The following is a 7,975-nucleotide window of genomic DNA, read 5'->3' on the forward strand; positions in this document are numbered from 1 at the left end:
CTGGCACTGGCCTAGCCTCACTACTCAGGAGAGGATGCAATGGGTGACAGACATTCAGTGATTATTGATCAACTGGCTGGTTGGATGAAACCCAAATCCCTGCCCATTCCATGGGTGCTGGCTCTGCAATTCCTGTGCTGTCCCCCTTGGGTTCCCTCGGTGAGAGGCCTCCATGTGAACACACGCTGATCCCTTGCCCTTGACGTTGGTGAGTTGGCTTCATTCACCGGGAGGAACCCCTCGCACTTTCATGGTTCTTCCAGTGATTGAAAGCAGCCATCAGGAGCACTTCATCTTCCGTGGAAGCAATTTTATCAATATAAATCTCCATCATTACCAGGGAAAGACATTAAGAGGAAGACATTCTGTTTCCTGAATTACCCAGGATTAGATTAACAAAGTTCATTTATTATTAAACTAAGGTACTATTAGAATATGCTCCCATGCTACGGGGCCTGGTTATGGAGTGCTAAATGATTCAACAAGATTATTAACCCCTGCATCCTCTAAAATTTTTGAATCCAAATCACTGTGAAACCTACCACAGATAAACACAAGAGGGGTATGAACTATAAACATTGTATATTTGAAACATTAAATTTTATATCTTTCTAAAGCAAATGTCAGATATAAAGAAGATATAAATTGGGAGGAAACCTACAGGAAGCTTCTGAAAGAGCATGGCTGAAATGCGGTTGTATTTCTTTGCCTTCAATGAATAAACATTCAGCGGCTTTCCCATAAGAAAAGGGAAGAGCCCATTCTATATCCCTCTCATCATGCATATTATAGATCACTTGCCACTGCGTCCATAAATTTCGCGAGCTGCAGTGCCCCTGTCTCTAATATATAAGAGACAGCACTGTGTTTAATAATGCCTGCCCTGTCACAGAGAGACGATGATGGCATCCTCCTATGACTAGCAAAGACCAGTTATTCCAAAGGGAAGGAAAGAGAGGCTGAATGTTGCTGGGCAAGAAAGGGGAATGACCGTTTGGCTGTGGGCCTGGATGGCACACTAAAGGGATATTAATGGTGAGACCTCTCAACGAGACATAAAGTGTGTGGCATTCAAACTCAAAGTGAATAAACTCTACCAACATGAAGGAGGATGCATCTTACGTGTAATCGCACCTTGACATAAAAGGTTTCAGTGAAAAGAATTGTGCCCACTTGTCCTGTCCTTCGCTTCTCTGACTTCACATCACACGGGACCACATCATTATCTAAACCTACACCAGCATAAACCACATATCCATAGACTCACACCAGCATAAACCAAACCTAGGCAAACCTAAATATGCATCAGAAATGAAAGTTGCCAATTCATCTTTATTTGAAATATGAAAGATCAAAGGGAGAAAATCTAACCTCTCAACTCAACCTTTAAAAAAATCCCAAAGCACTTAATTTGGTGACAGATTGGTATATCTAACCATGCCCTTGGACTGAGTGAAAATGACTTGACAACAGCCCCACAGCATCAGCTGCCCCGAACCTTGGGGGCTGGATGCACCTGCACAAAGAGAACGTGGCTCACATTGGGCAGCTTGAATACAGAAGAGGCTGGACTGATTCAGAAATCACTGATTTCAAGAGAGCCTTTAAAACATTTCCTTTTGTCATTGATGATTTACTATTCTGACGTAGCTATCGGCTCACTGGCAAACCAGGTTCTTAAAAGATTACACAAATTCGGAAGGGTTTTCAGGAATCATAAACCAATAATAATAAAAAAAAAACAGTTCTTCATTCTTTGTCGAAAAACATCCAGAAGGCTCTAGGGAAAGATAAGAAGGAGAGTGCTTTATTCTGCCATCTCCAGGACTTGGCAGGCAGTTTTTGGTTCTGCTAAACTACATGGAAAGAAGAATTCTGTGTTAGGCTATGAAGAGTAGCTGGACCGATACTCCCAAGGAAAAGCGAGAAAAGCAGAGAAAAACAGTAAATAAATAAGTAAGTGAATAAGTAACACATTTTTTGAATAAATAAAATCTGTTTGAAGGCATTGGGAACTTCTAAAGCAGCCAGGACTTGAGAGACCAAGATCCAAGAAAGGGAGGAAAGAAGGGAGAAAGAGAGAGAGAGAAAGAAGGACAAGGAGGGAAAGAGAAAGAGAAGGAGGAAGAGAGAGCGAGACAGAGACAGAGAGAGAGAGAGAGAGAGAGAAAGAGGCTGGGCAGAGACAGAGAATGCCTGCAGAGATAAGCCACTTATTCCATGCACTTCTGTTTCCCTAAAGGCTGTTATGAACTCAGGGCTAGAAGTAGAGAAACCAGGTAATTCTGAGCAGAAAGTCCAAAGCAGAGATTTTGGGCATCTTGGAGAAAACAAACACAAGTAGAACCATGATTGGGATCCACTGAGCTAGGTGGAACTTGCAGGACCCTGCTACTAACCCAGGGTTTTTCTCAAGGCATTTGCAGATCTTTATGCAGGTCAGAGCCACGCACGGGCACAGAGAGAAGTTGTAACGGCAAACAGGTCTTTGACTTCCTCCTGGTGCTCTGGATACCAACTTAGAGTTCAAGACCCAAGAAGGTGGAGTGGCCATGACCATGCCCAGGTTCTTAATGGCACCCCCGAAGGGACAGTTCCCAGGAATGGGGTGCAGCTGTCTTACAAAAAGTGAGCCAGCCTCAAGTCAGAGATGCCCGTCCTTGGACTTGGTTGCCCACCCTTATTCTGGTTTCTCTTCCAAAAAACACCGTGACTCTCCTTCAGAAGATGATACCCTCCAGAGCCTCTGCATTTTTGTTTTTTGCATAAAATGCCTATTCTTCAATTAAAAAAAAAACCGGGCTTATCAATAAAAGGTACTAACAGAGAAAACTGACAATGAAATTAGAACCGCAAGTTATCAGACAAATACAGCAGTGCCCAATGTGGAAAACAAGACCCTAGCTTCTACAGACCGACCCGGGCTGTGAGCCTGCTGAAGCCAGGTGGCAGGTCCCTAGAGCCCCAATTCTGACGGTCGGGGTGAACTGTCCAGGCCTCTAGAATTTCAGGTGGGACTGCCCTTGTACTTGGGGTGTAGATTACTAGGCAGATGTGATACGGTTTCTAACTAGTTGCTAAAATGGTTTGCCAGCCTCTCAACATGTTAAAAATATTTCTATTCTTATACCCAAGACAGTGGTTAATTAATTTAATCTTCTCCTAATGCAGTAATTGAAAATAGAAGACAGGGATCAACCAAACATATTTTTTCCTTCTTTTTCACTTTCTGTGAATAAAGGAAGTCTGTATGTATCAGTTGGTCCGTATCCTTTTCTTCTCCAAATTATCCCCAGGTATTTTGTGCCTCCCTGTATCCAAACCGACCAGCATAGACTCGTGTCCAACCAATACTTGGTGAATTAGACTGAATATATCTTTAAAATAACCAGAACCACTAACTCTCCATGTAGGATAAGACCCTTTTAATTAACTAATAATGAAATAATGAAACAGAACATTCTCTCACCAGAGGTAGGAAAAAAAGGATGTTAGACACACATCTATACTATGACCATCTACATGAGAATGCCTTTCTTTGAATTTGTCACTTGTATTTACAAGTCCATGCCTGGGCGCTGTCCTCCCTTTTACTAAAATGCCCTTCTATGGATGTGCCAAACCTTCCACTCTACAGTGTACTCATTCTTCAAGACACACCTTTTCTAAAAAGACTTTCACTTCAAAGGCAAGCAAAATTACTATATTGCTTCTCTGCTCCTTTCCTATTTGGCAAGTAGTTCTATTACAGTAATGATCATATATTAAATATTCACTTACAACTATAAGTTAAATTTTATATCTTTAAGAGGCCTACTGAATAAACCATAATATTAATTTAACTACTTCATAGGTAAAATTCATGAAGTCTTTGTCCAATGTGTACACACTTGTTTCCTAGGACATCAACCTTACCACATAACGTCTTGTATACGTTGAAGATGAATTCGCCTGAAAAATCTCAAATTGTCTGTGTTTTAAATTCCTTGGGTGCATGCCCTTTGAATTAACTAATAAGTAATTTGAGCATGAAACAACATTCTCTGACCAGAGGTAGGAAAACAAAGCTGTTAGCAATGCATCCACACTACGACCATCGACATAAGAACCTTGCCTTTCTTTGAATTTGTCACATGTATTTACAAGTCCGCACTTGGGCACTGTCCTTTCTTTAAACACGCATTTACACAAATTAATTAAAATAAACAACTTTAACTGTCCTTCTGTTAAATAAGCACTATATGGTGCTATAATTTCTATATTTTTCAAACTCTAGGAAGCCAAGAGCTATTTCATTCACAGCGCTCACTTTTTATCTACAAAAAGCCTGGCCTATACTGAGGGCTCAATAGAGGTTTGATGTGTCAATCAAAACCTGAAGACCATTTGGGTATCTGAGAACCCACCTCGACCCATACAACAGAGGTGCCATTGGGCTGTCATTGAAATGTTTTCTTTCATTTAATAGGAAAGGCATTTTTTCACATCTCCTGAAATAATATTTTACATTGTATTAAAAATAAATATAGATATAGGTTTACAGCTGAGTCTTGAAAAACAAGGTGGTAGGAATCCTAATCACCCTCCTGCATCGTCAAAGATACAACTTCTGAATCCACAAAGACGTTACTGCTAATAGCTACTGTTGACCCAAAGCCTTTCTGATAGCATGAACAGTGGATTAATATATATTTTGTGATATATATATATATAAAAGTATATTCTTATAATAAAGTAAGCTAGGAAACAGAAAATAAGATTAAGAAAATCACAAGGAAGGAAAATATATTTACTATTCTTTAAGTGCAAGTGGGTCATAATGAAGGTCTTCACCCTTGTGGTCTTCACATTGAGTGGGCCGAGGAGGAGGAGGAAGGAGAGAGGTTGGTCTTGCTGCCTTAGGGGTGGCAGAGGCAGAAGAAAGTCCACATGTAGGTTGACCTGTATATTTCAAATCCATGTTGTTCCAGGGTCTACTGTAGTATATATAATTGTGGATTACATATATAATTGTTCAAGAGTCTACTGTAGATCTTATAATATATAATCAATATTAAATAAATTATAGTTATATATAATTTATTGTATATAAATGGTGACTTACTCTCTAAAGCATAAAAATATATCAGTTTTCCATGACAATGAGCTTTTCTAGCAATAGTCCGACAATATAAATGTATTCAAGGGAATTCTACCTGGCTTGTCACAATAACTGAATATTTAAAGTTTCCAGTAACAAATGTAAACAAAGAAACCACTCACATGTTGCTGGTATGTCAAGTTGAAATGCCACAAAAGCCATTCAGTTACTTGAATATCTAAATTAGAACATCTAAGAAATGGTTAGACCATATTTTGCCTAAAGATAGATTCATAAGAGAAGGCTGATTTGGGAAACGTTATGCAAGAAGTTCAAGAATTTGGGTAATAAGACACTTTTCCCAAGCCCCACAGATGATCCTGAAGGAAGACTGGCCACTGCCCCAGCCCTCTCTAGGAGTGTCATTTTCACATTTGTTTGGGTGGAGAGATGGGAGGGTGGGGAGGTAGAAATCCCTGGCTGTGCAGAATTCCTTGCTGGTCTGGTGAACAGTCAGCCTCCAGTAACCCACAAGGAAGACATTTGTCATGTCTCAGCTGCATGTGGTGGAGGGTTCATCTGCAAGTTAAAATTTGGGAGAGGTGAAGAGAAAAATCTCAAAGACAAAACAATAAGGCCCGAGATTCTGAGACAAGTATTTGACGCATAAGATATGCACAGCTGAGTATTAGGAGGTTACTTGGAGACAATGGCCTATGCCCATTAATGGAAGCTCTGAAATGTTTATGGAGACAGGAGACTGTATCCCTCGCTGAGAGGGGACAAGCCCTGGGCACCCTGGTGCACACAGCAGCCTTTCCAAAGCACTCTCTGCTCTTGGGGGAAGTTTGGAAATACACTTTAGCATTCATGCTTTGTAGCTGATAATGAAATGTTTTGGGGCCAGGGCATCTGCTGTAACCTGAAATTGCATGGCCTTGTATAGTGAGGGCTGAGAAATTGCTCTTCTTCTCTGTTCTATTTTGTCTGTGTCATTTGATCTTATTTTCTTGAAAAGGAAATGAGTACATGGGCCTTATCTACAGTGGTGTACATGCTGGGTGCAAGTGTTTGTATCTGTGTGTGCAAGCACGGTCTGTGTGGTGCCGTCCTCCAGTTGATCAGGAGAAACCTGAGAAAGAAAACGGATCCAGGCCACTGAGGACAGCATCTACCCCCATGACTGTGCAACTTTTCCCACTAAATTCACTGCCCAGTTTTGTCAAACTGTCAATCAAACACATTGGTAAGGAGCCGCTGGAGAAGTCAGTTGACTTCTCAGCTAAGGTAGGTATGTTCTAACCTAAGGTGGGTATGTTATTTTAAGGAAATAGATGCAGAACATATACCATTAACACTTAAAATGACTGGAGGCATAGTGTTAATAGTAACAATCATGTGAGCTCACCTTTATTGCTCCTGGCATGCTTTAAAGGATTTTCGTTGTTGCTGTTTTTTACATTTATCAGCCTATAAACTCACAATAACCTTGTGTTAGTTTATTGGGGCTGCTGTAGCAAAGTCCCACTAACAGAGTGACGTGAATAGCAGAAACGCATCATCCCACAGTCCTGGAGGCTGCACGTCCAAGGTCAGGGCATTGGCAGGGTTGGTTTCTTCTGAGGCTGTGAAAAAGGTGCTGTCTGCAGCCTCTTCAGGAGCTCCTGGTGGTTTGCTGACTCTCCTTGGCATTCTTTGACTCATAGAAGCTTGCTGACTCTCCTTGGCATTCTTTGACTCATAGAAGCTTGCTGACTCTCCTTGGCATTCTTTGACTCATAGAGGCGTCACCCAGGTCTCTGTCTTCCTCTTCACATGGCGTTCTCTCTGTGTGTATCTAAATTTCTTTCTTTTAGTAAGGACACCAGTCATATTGCATTAAGGCTTATCCTAATGACCTCAGTTTAACTTGAATACCTCTGTAAAGACCTTATCTCTAAATACAGTCACATTCTGAAGACCTTAACGTATGAGTTTTGGGGGAGATACAAGTCAATCCATAACAAACCTTACAAAGCACGTTCTAAAATGGTCCCCAGTTTGCAGTTGTGGAAACTGAAGTGCAGGGAAGTCAGGCAGCTTACTGAGGTTTACACAGATGGTGAATATCCGAGCCTGAGTGTCAATCCAGGTGAGCTGGATGGCCACACACACACTCAATGGCACTCTTCAACTCCTCACACTGTCTAGGAATGACCATATTAGGAAATGGCCATATTGGTCAAGAGAGGGAAGGGTCATCCAGGCTGAATTTCCAATCTTTTGAGATCAAAATTAGAGAAAATAAATTGAGATTATTTGAAGGCTTTTTAGTTTAATGAAACATGTGTCCCATTTAAGAGAATATTTATATTCTCCCACTGTACCACATAGTAACTACTTTAAGATAGTTAAATTTGAATATAAATCCTATTCTGGGAAAAGGACTCTTCTGTGTAAGACTTGCAATTTCTTATATAATTGAATATTTTCTGAGTAATAATGTAATAGCCTCCCTCTCTCTCCCTCCCTTTTTCTCTCTTTGTTTCTTTCTAGAATAACTTAAAATGTAAGGGTCTGTTTAAATTCATATATCCTAGCACTGGGCCTTAGACATAATTAACAGATGCACAAGTTTGCAAGCTATTTTACTAATTTGTTCATGCCCACTTGAGGTAAACACAGAAAAAATAAAACAATAACAAACTCTGGAGGTTTTTTTTTTTTAAAAAAAAAAAAATTGTAGTGCATAGAAAGCTTTAGCTCTCCGTGCCCTTCAAACAATTTGTTGGAAATGTTAAGCAAAATTTTTTCTGCTTCATCTATAATTCCCAAAAAGAACAAAGAGCATGTTGGTTCTTCCTGAAGTTTGTTTTTTATTTTTTATTTTTGAGTACTGTTCTAAGTGTCGTTCAG

General features: G+C 40.2%; 1 long non-coding RNA gene across 1 annotated transcript; it reads right to left on the reverse strand.

The window, feature by feature from the left end:
- Positions 1-4,823: 4,823 nt before the first annotated feature.
- LOC109028546 (uncharacterized) lies at positions 4,824-6,750 on the reverse strand. Its single transcript, XR_002007557.3, has 3 exons — positions 6,489-6,750; positions 5,263-5,332; positions 4,824-4,976 (listed from the first exon to the last, which is right to left on the reverse strand). It is a non-coding gene; the product is annotated as an uncharacterized lncRNA (long non-coding RNA).
- Between the last annotated feature and the right edge of the window lie 1,225 nt (positions 6,751-7,975).

Source organism: Gorilla gorilla, chromosome 8, assembly GCF_029281585.2.
Source record: "Gorilla gorilla gorilla isolate KB3781 chromosome 8, NHGRI_mGorGor1-v2.1_pri, whole genome shotgun sequence".
NCBI lineage: Eukaryota > Metazoa > Chordata > Mammalia > Primates > Hominidae > Gorilla > Gorilla gorilla.